We start from the raw sequence: 22,174 nt of genomic DNA on the forward strand, positions 1-22,174 counted from the left end.
TTTCTTTCATATCAGCATCTATTTCTTCTCTTTCTGGGATTCCAATTACACATGAAAGTGAAAGTGAAAGTCGTTCAGTAGTGTCTGACTCAGCAATCCCAAGGACTGTACAGTCCATGGAACTCTCCAGGCCAGAATACTGGAGTGGGTAGCCGTTCCCTTCTCCAGGGGATCCTCCCAACCCAGGGGTTGAACCCAGGTCTATAGTAGACCAGTTTGATTCTATTTCATAACTCTTAGGTGCTCTATTCTTCCCACCCTCTTTATTTCTTTGTGTTTCAATTTGTGTCATTTCTGCTAACCTATCTTCAAGATCACTAATTTTGTTTCCTCTGTTGTGTTGAGTCTGCCAATGAGACTGTTGAAGCACCTTATCTTTCATCCATAGAAACGAGAGTAGATTGGTGGCTGCCTAGAGCTGGGGGAATTTGAGAGGCTATGGGTAGTGACTGTGGATAGGTACAGGTGATAAAAATGTTCTAAGTGCTTTTTGGGTGATAAGTTCTTTTTGGGTGATAAAAATGTTCTAAGTGCATTGAGTTGATGGCTGTACAACTCTGTGACTATACTCAAAAAAAACAAGCAAACATTGAATTGTTACTTCAAATGCATTAATGATATGGTATGTGAATTATATCTCAATAAAGCTATTATCAATGACCTAGAGGGGTGGGATGGGGGATGGGAGGAAGTTTCAAGAGGGAGGGGATATATGTATACATATCGCTGATTCACTTTGTTCTACAGCAGAAACTGGTACAACATTGTAAAGCAATTATCCTCCAGTTAAAAACTAATAAATGAAAAAACAGAAACCTTCATGCTTTAGGTTCAAAGTCTACATTGATATGAATCTGGCAGGAATCAAGGAGGGATAAGACATCTTATTGATGGTGCTGAAGGACAGACAGAACAAAATGTAATTTTGAAGGAAATGTTACTGTAACTGAAACTAGCAGATGGATAGAGATTATATATATTATTTTATTCTGTGTTATATATCTGATTCTAAGTGTTGAAAACTGACTCTAAGTGTTCTTAGCTAGTCCCTGTCTTTATCCTTTCGTGTGTTTTGCTAGTTCCTGTAGATAAATGTGACTTACAGCTATTAGTCTTATAGCAAAAACTTCCAAGAGCGCTCATGGCTTTGAGTTCTTCCTAGTATTCAAGCTCCCCTCTGCTGTGCATCACAGGGGGTGTGACCTACCAGCTGCTGATCTTATATGGTGGTGTTACTCATCAACTTTAATAACCTCAGAGTTTCCACATTGCCTCCTTCTGTTATAAAACAACTTGTAAATAGGGCCCTAGTAGGTTCTCCAAATGGAGAATTTTAGTACAATTTCTCTGTAGGGGGTTCACTGTGAAACTCACAGGAATCATATAATGGCCTAACAGATGCTCCTTCTCTTTAGGGAAGGCACACATGTCCCTGAGGTGTTATATGTTTTTAGACACTTGGAAGTCTTCTAGGTGGTTCTTGATGTGTTTAATATGGAATAATCCCCAAAATATATTAAGTGAAAAAATCAACATACAAAAGATTGTGTAATATGCTATCATTTGTTTTTAAGAAAGAAAGTGGGGGGAAAGTGTATATGTACATATTTTTATACATGTCCCTAGAAGACACTGATGTCATGGCTGGCTCTGAGGGAAGGAAGTTGGAGCTGAGTACCGAGGAACAGGGGAGGGTGAAAGACATTTTATTGCATACCCTTTGAGTCTTTTGAATTTTGAATCATATAAATGTATTGGCTATTCAAAGAGAAGCACAAGTTTGATTAAAAGCAAAATCCTTCTACCCAGAAATAAACCCACAAACCTGTGGTCAATTTATCTAAAACATGGGAGGCAAGAATGCACACTGGAGAAACGAGAGTCTCTTCAGTAAGTGGTGCTGGGGAAACGGAACAGCTACATGTGAAAGAATGAGGTTAGAACATTTCCTCCCACCATATACAAAAATAAACTCAAAATGAATTAAAGAACTAAATATAAGACATGAAAACATAAAGGAGAGGAGAATGTAGACAGAATACTCTGACATAAATTGTGGCTGTATTTTGGCAGGAAATCTAGCTCCTAATGCAAAAGAAATAAAAGCAAAAATAAATAAAAGGGACCTAATTAAATTTAAAAGCTTTTGCATAGCAAAGGAAACCATCAACAAAACAAAAAGACAATCTACTGAATGGAGAAAATATTTGCAAATGATGCAACCAACAAGGGGTTAACTTCTAAAATATATAAACATCTCATACAACTTAATATTTAAAAAAAAAAAATCCAAACAAGAAATGGGCAGAAGACTTGAATAGACATTTTTCCAAAGAAGACATATTGATGGCTAACAGGCACATGAAAATATGCTCAACGTTGCTGTTTATTAGCGAAATACAAGTAAAAACAGCAATGAAATACCACCTCACACATGTTGAGTTGGCTATCATCAAAAAGTCTATAAATAACAAATGTGGCTGAAGATGTAGAGAAAAGGTAACCCTCATACCTTGTTGGTGAGAATGTAAATTGGTGCAGCCACTATGGAAAACAGTACAGAAGTTCCTCAAAAAACTAAAAATAGAACTATCATGTGATCCAGCAATTCCACTCCTGGGTATATATCTGAAAGAATATAGTTTGAAAAGACACATGCACCCCAGGATTCATAGCAGCACTATTTATAATAGCTAAGATATGGAAGCAACTCAAGTGTCCATCAACAGATGAATGGATAAAGAAGCTGTGTAGATATATACAGTGGAATATTACTCTGCCATAAATAATGAAATTCTGCCATTTGCAATGACATGGATGGTCCTAGAGAGTATTATGCTAGTGAAATAAGTCAGACAGAAAAAGACAAATACTGTATGTCATCACTTATATGTAAAATATAAAAAGTGAAATAAATATGTATAGCAAAACAGAAACAGGCTTACCAGTATAGAAAACAACCTAGTGGATACCAATGTGGAGAGGAAGAGGGTGGGGCAAGAGAGAGGTACATCATTAAGAAATATAAACTGCTATGTATAAAATAGATGAGCAACAAGGATATATTATACAGCACAGGGAATTATAACCATTATTTTTATAATACCTTAACATGGAGTATAATCTATAAAAATACTAAATAACTATGCTGTATACCTAAAACTAATATAATGTCATCAATCAACTATTCTTCAGTTTAAAAAAAAAAAATCCTTCTAGGATGGTTAATCTGACTTGAGACTTAAATTGACCCTTGGTAATTCGCTCTTTACTCTCATTTCTCATCACTTAGGTCTTCCTTCTTAGACCCTCCACCTTGGGTAATTGGCCTGCAACAGATATGTTGCAACATCCCCCTCCCTCTCAGAGTCTAATAGAGACTCTGCACAGGGGTGAGACAGCATTTCTAAGATATCTCTGGCGACCAATTGCCATGGTTAGCCCTAAACCTTCTAGATTGGTGGTTCTCAAACTTGAGCCTGATTCAGACTCACCTGGAGGGTTTGTTAAAACACACCTGGCTGGACCCACTTTCAGAGTTTCTCGTCTTCAGTAGGTAGTAGTGTCAACAGGTTCCCAGGTGATGCTAGTTGGGGAACACACTTTGAAAATCAGTGCTCTCGACTAGATTCCCCTGTGATGTGTTGATGTGCAGTTTTGGTGTCCCAGTTGTATCCTCGCTTAGCCATATGAAAAAATGAAAAGCAGGAGAGGTCTGTCCCTTTCCACAGGCATCCTTATAGCTCCCCATCTTCCAGCTGTCTCCCCAGTTAACAGTATTTATCTGGCTCCAACCCCCTCCTAGGATGGTCTTCATGTCGCCACCAGCAAGACTGACACATCAGAAGCCTGCATGCCCCTTCATCTGCAGTCCCAGAGCAGACATTCTGTAAGCTTTGCTGTCAGCTCTCTGAAGATTTCATTGGTGTTTAAGGCATTAGAAGAGTCGTGCTAATTACTGATTCCTCTTCCCAGTGTTTCTCAACGGGGCACCATTAGCATTTTAGATGAAATAATTCTTTATCATGAGTATTCTGTTTAATGTAGGATATTAGCATCCTTGCCTGCCCTCCCCTCATCATTATAGCAGTTAATAATCCCACCACATTTCCTAGTGCGCCTCCACCTCAAACCTTCTTCTTCGTTTCTTCCCTGAATTAAAAATGGTGAGGTGCCCTGAGAACCACTGTGTCATTTCTTTTTTTAATTTGTCATTGCTGTATTGCTTGCACACAGAGATAATGCAGAGGAACAGAGAGGCCTGGCATGCTGCAGTCCAAGGGGTTGCAAAGAGTCGGACACGATTGGGCGACTGAACAACAACAATAACAATGTCATTGACACTTTATTTTTTTTTAGCTTTTTCTTTTTTTTTTCTTTTTTTTTTTTTTATTAGTTGGAGGCTAATTACTTCACAACATTTCAGTGGGTTTTGTCATACATTGATATGAATCAGCCATAGATTTACACGTATTCCCCATCCCGATCCCCCCTCCCACCTCCCTCTCCACCCGATTCCTCTGGGTCTTCCCAGTGCACCAGGCCCGAGCACTTGTCTCATGCATCCCACCTGGGCTGGGGATCTGTTTCACCATAGATAGTATACATGCTGTTCTTTTGAAATATCCCACCCTCACATTCTCCCACAGAGTTCAAAAGTCTGTTCTGTATTTCTGTGTCTCTTTTTCTGTTTTGCATATAGGGTTATCGTTACCATCTTTCTAAATTCCATATATATGTGTTAGTATGCTGTAATGTTCTTTATCTTTCTGGCTTACTTCACTCTGTATAAGGGGCTCCAGTTTCATCCATCTCATTAGGACTGATTCAAATGAATTCTTTTTAACGGTTTTTTAGCTTTTTATTTTGTATTGGGGTATAGCCAATTAACAATGTTGTAATAGATTCAGGTGAATAGTGAAGTGACCCAGCCATACTTATACATGTATCCATTGTCCTCTAAACTCCCCTCCCATCCAGGCTCCCACACAACTTTGAGCAAAATTCCATGTGCTAAACAGTAGGTCCTAATGTATGTGTCCATTGCAAACCCCCTAACTATTCCTTCTCTACCCTCTGCTCCCTGCCCTGGGCAACCATAAATTTGGAACTACTGTGTTTTGTATTAAGCTTCCAGACCCTTGTCCAAACTATGTTGCTTTAGCTCCCTGCAAAAATCTCAAGTCATGTTTTAATATTTCCTTGCTTTCATAAGTGTTGATATTTAAAAGGGGCCAAATAGTGAGTGTTTCTTTCTGAAAAGCCTATGGGTAGGGAACTTCCCTCAGAGAAGGCAATGGCACCCCACTCCAGTACTCTTGCCTGAAAAATCCCATGGACGGAGAAGCCTGGTAGGCTGCAGTCCATGGGGTCTCGAAGAGTTGGACTTTTCACTTTCATACATTGGAGAAGGAAATGGCAACCCACTCCAGTGTTCTTGCCTGGAGAATCCCAGGGACAGTAGAGCCTGGTGGGCTGCCGTCTATGGGGTCGCACAGAGTCGGACACAATTGAAGTGACTTAACAGCAGAAGCAGCAGGGAACTTCCTTGGTAGTCCAGTGGCTAAAACTCCGAGCTTTCAACAGGAGGCCCAGGTTCGATCCCTAGTCAAAGAACTAAATCCCGCATGCTGCAACTAAGACCCAGCGTGCATGTGTGCAAATTCACTTCAGTCATGTCCGACTTTGTGCAACCCTGTGGACTGTAGCCTATCAGACTCCCTGCCAAATAAATGAACATTTTTTTACAAGTCTATAGGTAGAATTGTCCCCTCTCTGCAGAGACTAGCACTGGAAGGTCCAGTTTCTTGATGAAGTACCTTTGCGTCCTCATAGCAAGGAGAATTATGTGACCCATTCTATTTCCCTTTTTTACTGTGAGTGTCATGAAACTCAGGGATAGATGTAATGCTTGACAATTTTATATTTTCTTGTGAGTGACTCTGGGTCCTTTCAGAAACAATCCTTGGTAAGGTTGAGTTGTGAAAGGATTGTAGCTGGGAGTAGCCTAATCCGATGGGCAGAAGAATGAGCGTAGAATGGGCTCCTCTGGGCACAGGGTAGGATGATGTGGTCTGAGGCACAGGAGGAGGAGCAGGTGAGGAGGTGCCTCCTGCTGGCAGCCAGTGGAGGAGTGGCTGGTGAGGATGAGGTGTCAGGTGTGCTCTAGCTGGAGGTGGAGTCAAGGTTAAGTGGCAGGTGCCTGAGCCCTTTATCAAGGGTGGAGAATCCTTGAGGAGAGGGGCAGCAGATGGACCCAGCTTGCTTGGTTGAGGGAAGTTCTGCTGGGACTGACTGGCTTAGGCCATAAGAGACACAGAAACTATTACTTATAGAAATGTTGTCCTGCCTCAGCTCCCACCTGGTCCTGAGGACCACACATATTACCAGGAGCAAGTGGATTCAGATGGGGCCAGCACTCTTGGCATCAGCTTTCTGCTGAAGCTGCCTGTGCAGGTGGGAAAGAAGGTCTAGCCACAGGACTGTAACAATGTGGGGATTCTACCCCTTCCCACCCCTCCTTGGAGGGTCCAGTCACTCCCATTTCCACTTCAAAGTACACCCAAAGTCGAGGGGGGGTACCACCCCAGACTGAATGTCCACCCTCTAGATCTCCTGTGTGATGAAGGGATGTATAAGGACTTTTCCACCTGAAAGTACTTTCTCTGCTTAAGTTACACCATGAGTATATGACTTCCTTTGAGTTTACAAAGACTGCTACTGGGGCTTCCCAGGTAGCAGTGGTAAAGAACCTGCCTGCCACCGCAGGAGATTTAGTAGACGCAGGTTTGATCCCTAGGTTGGGAAGATCCTCTGGAGTTGGAAATGGCAACCCACTCCAGTATTCTTGCCTGGAGAATCCCATGAACAGAGGAGCCTGGCGGGCTACAGTCCATAGGGTTGCACAAGAGTCGGACACTAATGCAGCGACCTGGCGCAGCTTTACTGAGGCACCTTCTAGAAGAGCAGCACATGAAGGGCTCAGAGGTCAGTCATTTGTTCTTGTGATACAATGGATTTACTGCATGTTCTAGGTATTTGTTTCTCTCTTAAGCAATATATGAAGTTTGCTGCTGGTGGGAAACAGGTTTGTAAAATGCAGAGAAGGGGTAAATTTCAGCCTGGGTCAGGCTGAGGGGTGTGCCATGGGGGCTGCCTGCCTGTGGCTTCTGGAGGGCATGGATGTGGACTGGGTCCTAGGACTGTCGGGGGGTGGGGACTCACTCACTCCAGAGGACAGTCTTCTCCCAGTTGTGGGGACTTTCTCCTTGTCCCGTCAGTAACTTTTCCCCTGGTCATGTCCCTCCAGAGGCCCCAACAGCCTCCTGAGAGGCCTCCCAAGTAGCCTTCCTCCCCACACCTGCCACGGCCTCTCCCAGACCCTGCAGCCGCATGGAGCTCCATCCTCCCTCGTGCTCCAGCGTCTGTCCTCTGTGGAGGAAGAAAGCACCTCGTTCTGGTTCTCCTCGTAACTATTGTTCCTGAACTCTAAACCCATAACCCCCACACACAGTCATAAAAGCAACTATTGTTGTCCTTGGGATGTTTCCACCAGCCACTCTGCTGATGGGCTCCTCCCGGCCGGCCGCTCCCTCTCCCTTTGGTGTGTCTGTCCCTGACTCGGCTTTTCCTGTGCTCCTTTCTGCCAGGCACTGCCCAGGGGGCTGCCAAATCGGCTGCCCCTGCTAGAGTTCAGAACTCTTCCGGGCTCCCCAGCGAGGCAGCCCTCCAGGACTTCTTCCCTTGTCCTTCCAGCCCAGTTGCCACAACAAACAGCAGAGCCGCCTGTTGGTGAGTGTGCAGTTTATGCTGTTGACTCCTCCCCCTCAGCCCACCCTGAGGAGCTGCCGAGAGGGGAACTATGTGCCTTCCTGGGCAGCCAGGAGGGACCACTGCCCCCAAGGTGAGATGACACCTGGCCAGGTGCCCAGGCAGGTGGCGGGCGAGGGGGAAGTCAGGGTGCTTTAGCACTATCTATTGACCATGGCTTAGCTGGTCAGAATTCTAGAACTGGTCAGGTTGGTGGGAGCCAAGACTGATTAAATGTCCTGGGTGCCCTGGCCTCTACTCTGCTCTTCATGCTTCCAAACTGTGGTGCTCCATCTTCCAAACTGCCCCAGACTTCCTCCTCCACTGCTCCAGGAGGCTGCTGTGATGCGCTCCCCATTTGGTTTTGATTTCCCCTTTGACTCTCTGGTTCTTTGGCAGGCTGTGCTTGTTGGTTGGAGCGCAGGTAGAATTCTGTGTTAATGTGGACCCAGGTATTCTAGGTCCTGACCAAGGGCACCCATGACCGTGCTGCACAGGCGTGGCCATCTCCAGTCTGCTCAGTGAGCAGTCCTGTGTGAGGGCAACAGAGTGAGTGTTTAGATGGTGCCTTCTTTGGACACCCGTACAATGGTGAATAATTCAAATAATATTCCGAAATATATTTCTCAGTAATATTTCAAACATGTAGGTGATCTTTGGGGATTTCCCATGTGTGATTTGAGAGGTGAATGGATTCATTGCTTTCTGCACCCAGTGAGGGAGATGGGTTTTCCATTGCCACTATGCTGACCGTCAGGCTTACAAGTACTTCAGGGGTCCTCAGCCAGTGTCGGCCTGGGACCATCCATTTGCTCTCTGTGCAAAGGAGGCTGATGGAGCCTTTAACCAATTATGGTGAAGCAAAGAGTGTGAGAAGGAAGAGGAGGAAAAAGAGGAATTAGTGAAAGGAAGCGGGGCCTGTGATTTTATAGCACTGATTGTTTCCCCCACCCCCATGATTCTAAAGCTGCTTTGAACTATGGCCCCATCACTGAAGTGAGAGAATAGCCTCTTAGAATACTTGGAAAGACAAAAAAAGAAAAGTATGTAGGTGCTGGTCTTTTGTTAATAAAACAAATCTCAAAACTTTAAAGGAATTTTTTTTAAAATGACGATGAGGTTGGACTCTAAATTGGCTGATAAAAAAAAAAAGTAGTGGTGTCCTATCATTGCCTGAAGGAAAATACGGAACCTGCAGGTGAGATGGGAGGCCTTATTTTAGGATTCAGGGGGGGCTGGATCAAAGAGAATACTCTGTATGTCTGAGCATGGCTCTCTTGGCAGGGAAAGCCTTAAAGCCATGACTTTGTGAAGTCGCAGAGGCAGAAGATCAAAGGAGGGAGAAATTAATGCAAGTCCTTTTATTTAAAGGCAGGCTTGCCTCAGCTAAAATAGGGCTGAAGGTAGAGCCACGGGGGCTGAGGAGTGGGCTGTGCACGAAGTCTTTTCTGTGGAGTTATTAGCTTTCTGCTCCAGACAGGGAAGTTTGCAATGATGAAAAGAGGACAAACTTCTGTAGAACACCCACACCTAGAGTGGAAGGGACTGCAGAAACCATCCAGTACTCTCTTCTCTCCTTGATGAGGAAGGACCTCACAAATACAGCTGTGAACCTGGTCAGTGTGGAGCACCCAGAACCTGGTGCTCTCCTCCTGGGTCCCTTAAAGTCTGAGACACTGGGCCCCTCACAGATGATGCACTGACCTTTAGCAAATATTTTCTGATAGACTTCTTAAAAGGGAGAATAATCTTTTTTTTTTTTAATTGAAGTATAGTTGATTTACAAAGCTGTGTTAGTTACAGGTGTAGAGGAAAGTCATTCAGTTATGCATTTATATATACATTATGTATGTATGTATATTCTTTTTCTGATTCTTTTCCATTATAGGTTATTACAAGATATTGACTGTAGTTCCCTGTTCTATACAGTAGGACCTTGTTATTTATTTTGTATATAATAGTATATATCTGTTAATCACAAGCTCCTAAGTTATCCCCCCTTCCTCTTTTGTAACCCTAAGTTTATATGAGTTTGTTTCTGAAAGTCCATTTGTATCGTTTTTCACATTCTACGTATAAGTGATGTCATATGGTATTTGTCTTTCTCCGTCCAACTCTCTTCACTTTCTCTAGATTCATCCATGTTCTGGAAATGACACTATTTCATTCTTTCTTTTTTAAATTTTTAAATATTTATTTATTTATTTGGCTGTGCCAGGTCTTAGTTACAGCATCTTAGTTACAGGTCTTAGTTACACAGGATCTTCACTTTGTTGCAACGTGCAGGATCTTTTTTTAGTTGTGGCATGTAGCATCTAGTTCTCTGACCAGGGGGATCAAACCCAGGCCCCCTGCACTGGGAGCCCAGAGTCTTAGCCACTGGACCACCAGGGAAGTCCCTATTTCATTCTTTTGTATGGCTGAGTAAAATTCCATTGGCTGGGTTCCATTGATCTGTACCTGTGGGGGTAACCAGATGTGAAGGTCTGACCATCTCTGACTGAGGACAGTGTCTGTTGTGGAACAGCCTCAAAACCCCTAAGGGCTGGGTATACTAGGAGATAATCTATGTAGGGAGAGAGATGCTGGGATCTGGGATAAGATTTGGATCCTGTCCTGTTTCTTACATGGACACAGTAGAAACAGAGGACCTGTGGGATCATAGGAGAGCTTAGAAGCAGTTTCTGGTTGGGGCACTGTGAAAGCTTTGAAGAGATGGGCGGCCATGCTGAGGAGGCAGGACCAGAAGTTTAGAGCCTTCTACAACACAAGGGAGACTCTGGGTGTGGGATGAGAGTTTAATGCGGTAACAAGACTACAAGGCAAGCATCCATCCCATGGAGTTATTCTGGGAACATATTAATAATTGCTAAAATTTTCTGGGTGATCCCTGATCACGGGGCCTGATAAAGCCCATGCTGACTGCTGAAACGCTGTTAAGATAAAAGCTGCTTTTATTCATTTGATGTCCATTAAGCCATCACAGATTAATTACTTTTTCAAAATAAAGAAAACTATGCCACAGTTCTTCGAGTAACTTATGACCAGATGTTGAGGTCTTGGTCACATGCTTAAAAATATTGTAAGAAATCTTCAGACAGTAAAATCTAAAAATAAAAACTCCCCAAATTAAAAAAGATGAATAAGAGAAAAGTTCAAGAGATTTATTGGCTTCCTTATTTTTTTTATTTTTGAAAAGAATCATGGTATAATTTAATGCCAGATGCTGAGACCTAGAAATACCCAGTTTTGTGGCAGAGAGGGAGGGTACATATAAGATGCAAGAAAGTATCCAAGAGAGAAAATGATGAAAATTACTGGTCACTTATCTGCTTGGGGGTTTACAGTGTTGCCAGTTTTAGGCCAGATTTCCCAGCAGCCCGTGGGTGTTCTTATCTCTTCTTTCTAACCACACCAGTTGGCATCCTGCTGACCTTCAGCTGTGTCACATCCCACAGGTTACACATCCCCACGTTTTAGAGGCAGAGGGGAGTTAGCGTGAGAGGCCCACCCAGTGCTCTCAGTAAAGGGGGAGGGGAGATTGGAGAGCATCCTAGGATGATGGTAGGACTTGCTGTGCTCTTGACCACAGATTGAATGAAGGTAGAAGCTTGTCAGGAACTTTATACAGTTCAAACTGGTGTCTTGTGCTACGGATGAGAATCTAGGTTTAGAAGGAGGGTCTGTCTGCACTGGTGGGAGAAGTGAGTGGAGCGGGAGGAGAGACCTTGGCCTGAATTTCAGGAAATGGCACTTGCAAAGGGGAACTTCAAGTTCGAAAGAAGCTTTAGAAGGACCTCAGTGAATGGAACTTTTGATTAAAATCAGGAAGATGAAAATAAAAATGAATAAATAAGGAAATAAATAAAAATTCTTCACTTAGAGTTCTTTTCAAAATCAGCTAAGTATGGACAGACTGTGATAGGGTTGATGACAGTTTAAGATCTTTACTGCAAGGTCAGTGGGGGAGACATTTTGTCATTGTCTCTTCTCTAGGTTGTAGTCAATAACCGTGGAGGGTCTGAGATTTCACCAACTGGCAAGCTAGTTAATTAGCTGCCAAGGTTTCATGAACCTCTGTGAGTTAGGGCCAGCACTTTATGATTCACAACAGTGGCAGTGACCAAAGTACCAGCATTTCCTCTCACTAGTTCTTTGAGTTTCAGTCTCCACAGGCTGACACCTGAACACATAATGGAGAGAAATTCTGAGCTTAGGGAACTAAAATCTTTTATAATGCACAGTAACAGTTGATCTGCAAAGAGTTCGACAGGAGTTGGCGACTGAACAACAACAAAGCCTGCCTGTGCTTTGCTCCAAAGGAAGACATTCTCTCTCCCAAGGTTATTTATGATACAAATATTCTTGAAAAAAGAAGTCTGGAGCGAAGGTAGTCAGTTCCTGTGCTTGCAGGATATGCGGAATGTGAGATGCCCACGAAGCCTGACTCTTAGATGCTGCATCTGTCTACAGGGGAAGGAAGCTAGTGTGTATGCGCTGCTTGTTGTGCTGACCAGGAGCCTTCTCACGCCTTACCTCATCAAAGCTCAGAGGTGGTACTGTTGTTTTATGAGTAAGAAAGCTGGCAAGTAATGGAGTATCAGCTGCAGGATTTTTTTTTCTAATTTATTTATTTTGTATTGGAGGATAATTGCTTTACAATGTTGTGTCGGTTTCTGCCACATGAATCAGCCATAGGTATACATATGTTCCCTCCCTCTTGAACCTCTGCACTCCCCACTTCCCACCCCATCCCACCCCTCTAGGTTGTCATGGAGCACCAGGTTGAGCTCCTTGTGTTATACAACAACTTCCCATTAGCTATCTGTATTACATATAGTAATGCATACATTTCAATGCTACTGTCTTAATCCGTCCTATCCTCTCCTGCCCCCGCTGTGTCCGTAAATCTGTTCTCTATGTCTGAGTCTGTATTGCTGCCCTGTAAATAGGTCCATCGGTACCATTTTTCTAGATTCTATATTAATATGGATTAATTATGATATTTAATATTCATTAATATATGATATTTGTTTTTCTCTGACTTGCTTCAATCATCTGAAGGATTTATATATACATTGCAGACATTTAAAAAAATATACTTATTTTGGTTGCACCAGATCTTAGTTGCATCAAACCTTAGATCTTCAGTTCAGTTCAGTTGCTCAGTCGTGTCCAACTCATTGCAACCCCATGAATCACAGCACGCCAGGCCTCTCTGTCCATCACAAACTCCCAGAGTTTGCTCAAACTCATGCCCATCGAGTTGGTGATGCCATCCAACCATCTCATCCTCTGTCGTCCCCTTCTCCTCCTGCCCCCAATCTCTCCTAGCATCAGGGTCTTTTCCAAAGAGTCAACTCTTCGCATGAGGTGGCCAAAGTATTGGAGTTTCAGTTTCAGCATCAGTCCTTCCAATGAACACCCAGGACTGATCTCCTTTAGGATGGACTGGTTGGATCTCCTTGCAGTCCAAGGGACTCTCAAGAGTCTTCTCCAACACCACAGTTCAAAAGCATCAATTTTTCAGCACTCAGCTTTCTTCACAGTTCAACTCTCACATCCATACATGACCACTGGAAAAACCATAGCCTTGACCAGACGGACCTTTGTTGGCAAAGTAATGTCTCTGCTTTTTAATATGCTATCTAGGTTGGTCATCACTTTCCTTCCAAGGAGTAAGCATCTGTTAATTTCATGGCTGCAGTCACCATCTGCAGTGATTTTGGAGCCCCCCAAAATAAAGTCTGACACTGTTTCCACTGTCTCCCCCTCTATTGCCCATGAGGTGATAGGACTGGATGCCATGATCTTAGTTTTCTGAATGTTAAGCTTTAAGCCAACTTTTTCACTCTCCTCTTTCACTTTCATCAAGAGGCTCTTTAGTTCTTCTTCACTTTCTGCCATAAGGGTGGTGTTATCTGCATATCTGAGGTTGTTGATATTTCTCCCAGCAATCTTGATTCCAGCTTGTGCTTCATCTAGCCCAACGTTTCTCATGATGTACTCTGCATATAAGTTAAATAAGCAGGGTGACAATATACAGTCTTGACGTACTCCTTTTCCTATTTGGAACCAGTCTGTTGTTCCATGTCCAGTTCTAACTATTGCTTCCTGACCTGCACACAGGTTTCTCAAGAGGCAGGTCAGGTGGTCTGGTATTCCCATCTCTTTCAGAATTTTCCACAGTTTCTTGTGATCCACATAGTCAAAGGCTTTGTCACAGTCAATAAAGCAGAAATAGATATTTTTCTGGAACTCTCTTGCTTTTTCGATGATCCAAAGGATGTTGGCAATTTGATCTCTGGTTCCTCTGCCTTCTCTAAAACCAGATTGAACATCTGAAAGTTCTCGGTTCATGTATTGCTGAAGCCTGGCTTGGAGAATTTTGAGCATTACTTTACTAGCGTGTGAGATGAGTGCATTTGTGTGGTAGTTTGAGCATTCTTTGGTATTGCCTTTCTTTGGGATTGGAATGAAAACTGACCTTTTCCAGTCCTGTGGTCACTGCTGAGTTTTCCAAATTTGCTGGCATATTGAGTGCAGCACTTTCACAGCATCATCTTTCAGGATTTGAAATATCTTGACTGGAATTCCATCACATCCACTAGCTTTGTTCGTAGTGATGCCTTCTAAGGCCCACTTGACTTCCCATTCCAGGATGTCTGGTTCTAGGTGAGTGATCACACCATTGTGATTATCTGGATCATGAAAATCTTTTTTGTATAGTTCTTCTGTGTATTCTTGCCACCTTTTCTTAATATCTTCTGCTTCTGTTAGGTCCATACCATTTCTGTCCTTTATTGAGCCCATTTTTGCATGAAACGTTCCCTTGGTATCTCTAATTTTCTTGAAGAGATCTCTAGTCTTTCCCATTCTATTGTTTTCCTCTATTTCTTTGTATTGATCGCTGAGGAAGGCTTTCTTCTCTCTCCTGGTTAGTTGTGCTGAATCTTAGTGGGATCTTAGATATTCATTGCAGCATGTGGGATTTTTTAGCTGTGGCATGCAAACTCTTAGTTGGGGCATGTGGGATCTAGTTCCCTGACCAGGAATCAAACCTGAGACCCTTGCATTGGTGCAGAGTCTTAACCAGTGGACCACCTGAGAAGTCCTTGCATACTTCTTAGAAGCTAAGCATGGTGCTAAGAAATAGCTGAGACTTTATTAGCTGCTTCTCAGCTGCCTTGCCAGGCACAGTTACAAGTTCTCCATGAATTGACTTATGCATTTCTCATAACTAAGGTTATCAAGTGCTGCCGAGGAAGCTGTGAAGGAAATTGAGGCATGGGGAATAATGGGACCAAGATTCAAATCTGTGGTTTATCTACTGTGCTCTTGTTTTCTTTCTTTGGTCCTCAGAGTAACACCAAGGGGGTCCTAGTCTAATTAACATGAGCCCAGAGGATGTGGGAGGGTTTGGAAACAATGGCAATTAGGGAGAGTTGAAGGAGTCCAGTGTATTTTGTCTGTAGAAGGATAAAGGATAAATTATTGTCTTGTGTCTTGTACAAAGGTAGAGTTTATCTGACTCCAGGGAACAGAATTGGGTTCAGTTAGGGGAAGCCATATCATGGCTCAGCAGATTCTACTATACACAGTGACCAGAACTGCCTGCCCTGCCACCCTTTCCTGTCCCCTCTCTGAGAATTTTCCCCTGTCAGACATGCCCAGGGAAGGTTCCTGCGTGAGTGGGGTGGGGGAGTCCTAACTTTGGGGAACCCCAGCCTGCCCTAAAGGGGCTGAAGGAGCTAGTCCCAGCTGCATCCTTAGTCTTGTAGCTCCTGGCATTCTTATTAAGGGACTCACCTGGATCTTGACTAAGTCCTCCCTCCATCCCTAGTGGGTTTGGTTGCATTCCTGAAATCATCAGCCTCACATCTCGGCCAGGTCCTGGCATTTGTCTGCAAATGTATCAGTCCCACCGTTGCCCAGTTTGAGACAGAACAGGGTTCTTCTACTGGATGGGAGGGTGACTTAGAAGATCTCCCTGGTCTCTTAACTGTGTGGTTTTGTGATTTACTCTTTGCTTGTCAAGTAGCCCACACTTTAAAAACCAAGTGGGACCAGCGGGTTGGGTCCAGCACTGCTCTGTAAGGACCCAGCTCTGGACCTGTGATCATACCCCTGGTCTTGGGCAGCTCCAGTCCTGAGTGGGGTGGGTCTGGTCCAGGGGCAGGTCTGGTCCAGCTGCAGGTCCAGGAGGAATTTGGAAAGACAGTGAAAAACAGGCAACTGGTTTAATGGCATCTGCTCCACTCAGCCAGAAACATCTTCTATCAGAAGCTGCAGACACTGTAAATGTGGTCTCAATTAGCTTGTGCATATCTTTGCAATAATTAATTCTCATCAAAGGGTTTTAGAGAGTGATGTTTAGCCCAGTGTAAAGGGCATGATCGGGATCTGATCTCTGATCCTGAAATAATGTCTCTACTCTCCCAGATGTCAGGAGGAACTAAAAATATACTTAAAGCTCTGAGGAATTCTTGGTTTACTGGACTCATCTCCTTTTTCTATCAATCTCCCTCCAGAAAGCCAGAGAGCAAAGAAGTGAGCCCCAAAGCCTTAATTACCCAGTCTGCTGACATTATTTTATCTGCACCGCTGATATTAAATTTTACAGCATTGCATTTCAGTCACAGAGCTAAGTCACCCTCCCACAACTTCTGTAAGCATGGGCCTCTGTCCTGCTGCTTGTTGTGGCTAGTGTTCTGTTTTTACCCCATCCCACCCTCCTTTAGACTTCTTAAATTCCAAAGCTCTCTATGGCACCGGAAATTATCTGTCTGTGGAATGTCCATACTTTAGGAAAGTCCCTGAACTTGTATGTTTATCCCCTAGTTCCACTTCCCCCAACTCATTGTGGCCATTTGTGGTTGAGTTCTGGCATGCGCCCATCATTGGAGAACCTGGATTGATCAGGGGCTTTTTGGCATGTTTCTATCACAGACATAAATAAAATTCTATCAGTTTCTATCATTAGCATGGGGAGAAGGAAGAGAAAGTCTGGTTAGTTTGTTTTTTCCTTCCTTCATATACAAATTTAATCCTCCCTGTTATATCTTTAACATTTCTGGCCCTTCAGATATATCTTCAGTTTCAGTTTGGTTCTCTGGGCTGTGACCTTTCACCTGGTTTAATGTTTCCATAATCACGTATTCCCAGATGGCTCAGTGGTGAAAGAATCCGCCTGCCAATGCAGGAGACATCAGAGACACAAGTTTGATGTCTGGGTCGGGAAGATCCCCTAGAGGAGGAAATGGCAGCCTATTCCAGTATTCTTGCCTTTTTACTGCTACAACTAGGTCACATTTGGGGCTTCCCTGGTGGCTCAGATGGTAAAGAATCTGCCTGCAATGTGGGAGGCCTGGGTTCTGTCCCTGGGTTGAGAAGATCTCCTGGAGAAGGGAACGGCTACTCACTCCATTGTTCTTGCCTGGAGAATTTCAGGGACAGAGGAGCCTGGCAGGCTGCAGTCCATGGGGTCGCAAAGAGTCGGACATGACTGAGTGACTTTCACAGGTCACATTTATTGAAGGCTTCTGGTGTGCCAAGGACTGCGCAGAGGGCTTCCATCTTCATAACCTCTTAAGGCAAGCCCTGTTACAGTCTTGCCCATTTCACAAGAGAGCGCACAGGCTGAGGGATGAAAGAATTTGCTGAAGATCCTACAGCAGAGCTGGAAGGAAGCCAAACATCATGGTCCCAGAGTTGGCTGATTTCACACCATTTTCAAACCACCCGCAGGCCCTCTGCTGGGCACACAAGTGTCCACATTAGTCCTCTGGGGATTGCAGTGTCTTTTAAAAACCCCTTCCTCAGCAAGTGTTTGATAAGAAGTGTCTGTGCAGAACACCGCCATGGAGATACAATGATGTCCGAACCTGAGTGCTGTCGGAGGGTGGTGCGGAGACAGAGCCTCCGTAGAGCTCATGCTGGGCTGAGCAGGGGTGCTGTTTCAGGTCCTCTCAGACTCATGGTAGTGATACTGTAAGCTGGAGATGTCTGGGGACACTCCCTGGGCCGTGCTATTTGTGACAACCCCCACAAATATTTCCCCAACCAGAGCCAATGTTGTGACTAGACCAACCCTTGTGGTTCTTATTAAGATTGCGCCTCAGTAACAACCATCAGGGGACTTGGAAAAGACAAGGCTTATTACTGACAGGTCCTGGAGGGTGCAGGACCTCCTGGGGCCACACAGAGAGAGGTGGGGGTGAGAGGAGAGAGGGAGAGAGAACTGGAGAGTGAGCAGACCTGGGGTTCTGTCTTTATGGGACTGAGGTGGGGATACCAAGGGTTTCGGGTGTATGCTCTTTATTGGTGAATTTAAAGCAAAAGAGTAGGAATTAAAGCACAGGAAGGGAAAAGCAGTCAGTCAAAGGTCAGTTATCTAGGTCGCCAGAGTTCTCTCTAAAAAAAAGGTGGGGGGGACATGCGTGGGTGGGACGACCAGCTCTTTATCTAGTCCCATCGCTGGCAGTGTATTTATTCAAAATGGATTTCTTTGAAGTGGAGGCCTTAGCAATCAAAAGCTAAATGTCAGGCACTTAACATCACAATTGAAAAAGCTAATTGTCAGGCCCCTTTGTCCCTTGCATTTACAGCTTGTCTCCAGGATCTAGGGTAGCACCTGGCAGGTAGTGAGCTTTCAAAACATATGATGAATGAACTACTAAACAAAGCCACTGACAATTAATAAATGAAAGAATACATTAATTCCAAGAAAGTATGAAGGACAAAAACTGAGATTAAAGGATGGCCTTTTAAATTATGTGCAATGAGCTATATGAAAAACTCCATGTATTGTCCTTATTTTCTGTATTTCATTATGGATTGGAAAGCTTGTCCTAGTCAGTACTCAGGAACCCATGTCATAAAATCCTGTTGGGACGGCCTTAGAGAAGAGGATGCCTGAAGGTGAGGGTAGGACTCATCGGGTAGAAAAGGCTCAGAGGTATCTGGGCTCCCTCACTAGCAGGATTGCAGAGGAGAGAGTGGAGGCCCCATGTTTTGCTTGATAATCAACAGTAGTTATTTTGAACTTCATGACTCGGGTTTGGATCCTTCCCTGTCTTGCTCAATACTTGCCTCATTTCCCAAGCCTTGCGTTTCTTGGTCAGTTATCTAAGTGCACATCCCTTCCACTGTGCAGGAATCCCTGGACCTGGCTCATACCTGGCACCACATCAAGGAGCTCAAAGTTCAAATTGGGGCTGAGGAAGGAAAGCAAAATATTTGAGGAGCCATGAGTCACCCCAGGTGCTACATCAACAGAAATGAAGAGGACCTAGATTTGAGAGCCATAAAGATTTCTAACACTTTGACTCAGTAATCGATATTCTTGAAATATATCTTGAGGAGATATGATCTAGGGTGAAGCAAAAGTTATGTTCTTGAAATTGTGACTTGTGACATTGTTTTAATGAAATTGGAAGCAACCTAAATGGAATATAAATAACAAGGGCATGATTGAATAATGGTGGTTCATCCACTTGGTGGAATATTATAAAGTCATTAAAAAGGAGACTTAGGAAGAATGTTCTGTAACCAGGAAAAAGGTTGTGGTTTTGCTTGCATGAAAGTCTGAAGATGAAGGCAATGATAGTGTATATATATAATTTTTGGTTTAAAAAGTACATACATAGAAAGATACTGGGAAATGTATATAAAAAATGATAGTATTTATGTTAGAAAAAAAGTTATTTGCAACCCTACTTATAGCCAGACTATCAGCAAATACCATTTATTTATGAACAATGACAAAAGTGGATGGGACAAAAGAATTAGAGTGAGTTTAAAGTTCATGCAAAAAGTCAGCAACCAATGGAGAAGATGAGGAGAAAAGGGAACCCTCCTACACTGTTGGAAGGAATGGTAAAATTGATGTAGCCATATTGGAGAACAGTATGAAGGTTACTTAAAAACCTAAAAATAGAGCTGCCATATGATCCAACAATCTCACTCCTGGACATATATCCAGAAAAGGCAAAAACTCTAATTTGAAAAGATACATGCACCACATTATCCATAGCAACACTATTTACAATAACCAAGACATGAAAACAACCCAAGCAATTGGCTAAAGAAGAGTGATATATATATATAGTATATATATACTATATATATATATATAAAGACTATCACTCAACATTATTACTTCAAATAATGCCATTTGCAGTAATTTGGATGTACCTATTGTTGTTCAGTCACTTAGTCATGTCTGACTCTCTGCGACTGCATGGACTGTAGCATGCCAGGCTTCTTTGTCCTTCACCATCTCCCAGAGTTTGCTCAAACTCATGTCCATTGAGTCGGTGATGCCATCCAGCCAAACCATCTCATCCTCCATCATCCCCTTCTCCTCCTGCCTTCAATCTTTCCCAGCAGTAGGGTCTTTTCTAATGAGTCGGCTCTTCTCATCAGGTGGCCAAAGTATTGGAGCTTCAGCTTCATTATCAGCCCTTTCAGTGAATATTTAGGATTGATTTCCTTTAGAATTGACTGGTTGGATCTCCTTGCAGTCCATTGGACTCTCAAGAGTCTTCTCCAACACCACAGTTCAAAAGCATCAATTCTTCAATGTTCAGCCTTCTTTATGGTCCAACTCTCACATCCATACATGACTACTGGAAAAATCATAGCTTTGACTAAATGGACCTTTGTCAGCAAAGTAATGTCTCTGCTTTTTAATATTATGTCTAGGTTTGTCATAGCTTTTCTTTCAGGGGGCAAGTGTTTTTTAATTTCATGGCTGCACTCACCATCCACAGTGATTTTGGAGCACCCCAAAATAAAGTCTGTCACTGTTTCCATTGTTTCCCCATCTATTTGCCGTGAAGTGATGGGACCAGATGCTGTGATCTTCATTTTTTTGAATATTGAGTTTTAAGCCAGCTTCTTCACTTTCACCTTCATCAAGAGGCTCTTTAGTTCCTCTTCACTTTCTGTCATAAGGATGGTGTCATCTGCATATCTGAGGTTATTGCTATTTCTCCCTGCAGTCTTGATTCCAGCTTGTGCTTCATCCAGCCCAGCATTTTGCATGATGTACTCTGCATATAAGTTAAATAAGCAGGGTGACAATATACAGCCTTGACATACTCCTTTCCAAATTTGGAACCAGTCCGTTGTTCTGTGTCCAGTTCTAACTGTTGCTTCTTGACCTGCATACAGATTTCTCAGGAGGTAAGGTGGTCTGGTATTCCCCTCTCTTGAAGAATCTCCCACAGTCTGTTAGGATCCACACAGTCAAAGGCTTTGAAGCAGAAGTACATATTCTTCTGAAATTCTATTGCTTTTTCTATGATTCAACAGATGTTGGCAATTTATCTCTGGTTCCTCTGCCTTTTCTAAATCCAGCTTGAATATCTGGAGGTTTTTGGTTCACGTACTGTTGAAGCCTGGCTTGGAGAATTTTGAGCATACTTTGCTAGCATGTGAAATGAATGCAATTGTGTGGTAGTTTGAACATTCTTTGGAATTACCTTTCTTTAGGATTGGAATGAACACTGACCTTTTCCAGTCCTATTGCCACTGCTCAGTCTTCCAAATTTGCTGGCGTATTGAGTAAAGCACTTTAACAGCATCATCTTTTAGGATTTGAAATAGCTCAACTGGAATTCCATCATCTCCACTAGCTTTGTTCATAGTGATGCTTCCAAAGGCCCAGTTGACTTCACACTCTAAGATGTCTGGCTCTGGGTGAGTGATCACACCGCCATGGTTATCTGAGTCATTAAGATTTTTTTGTATGGTTCTTCTGTGTGTTCTTGCCACCTCTTCTTAATATCTTCTGCTTCTGTTAGGTCCATACTGTTTCTGTCCTTTATTTTGCCCATCTTTGCATGAAATGTCCCCTTGTTATCTCTAATTTTTTGGAAAAGATCTCTAGTCTTTCCCATTCTATTGTTTTTCTCTATTTGTTTGAATTGTTCACTTGGGAAGGCTTTCTTATCTTTCCTTGCTATTCTTTTGAACTCTGCATTCAGATGGGTATATCTTTCCTTTTCTCCTTTGCCAATGGCTCAGATGGTGACCTGGGTTCCATCCCTGGGTCAGGAAGGGAACGGCAACCAACTCCAGTATTCTTGCCTGGAAAATTCCATGAACAGAGGAGCCTGGCAGGCTACAGTTCATGGGGTTGCAAAGAGTTGAACACGACTGAGCAATTAACAATTTAAGTTTAATAAATTCTCTTCTCTTCTCAGCTATTTGTAAGACCTCCTCAGACAACCATTTTGCCATTCTTTTTATTGGGAATGGTTTTGATCACTGCCTCCTGTACAATGTTATGATCTTTCATCCATAGTTCTTCAGGCACTCTGTCTATCAGATCTAATCCCTTGAATCTGTTTGTCACTTT

At 43.1% G+C, this 22,174-nt stretch overlaps 1 protein-coding gene across 4 annotated transcripts in view; it reads left to right on the forward strand.

The window, feature by feature from the left end:
* MYLK (myosin light chain kinase) overlaps positions 1–22,174 on the forward strand; it is a 276,422-nt gene that overhangs the window by 51,461 nt on the left and 202,787 nt on the right. Inside the window, exon 3 of one of the 4 annotated variants that reach the window (XM_043873784.1) lies at positions 7,650–7,791. The exons of the other annotated variants lie outside the window; for them this stretch is intronic. The gene's annotated coding sequence lies outside the window, so the exon portion shown is untranslated. The remainder of the gene's footprint in view (positions 1–7,649; positions 7,792–22,174) is intronic. 4 annotated transcript variants of the gene reach the window in all.

Source organism: Cervus elaphus, chromosome 19, assembly GCF_910594005.1.
Source record: "Cervus elaphus chromosome 19, mCerEla1.1, whole genome shotgun sequence".
NCBI lineage: Eukaryota > Metazoa > Chordata > Mammalia > Artiodactyla > Cervidae > Cervus > Cervus elaphus.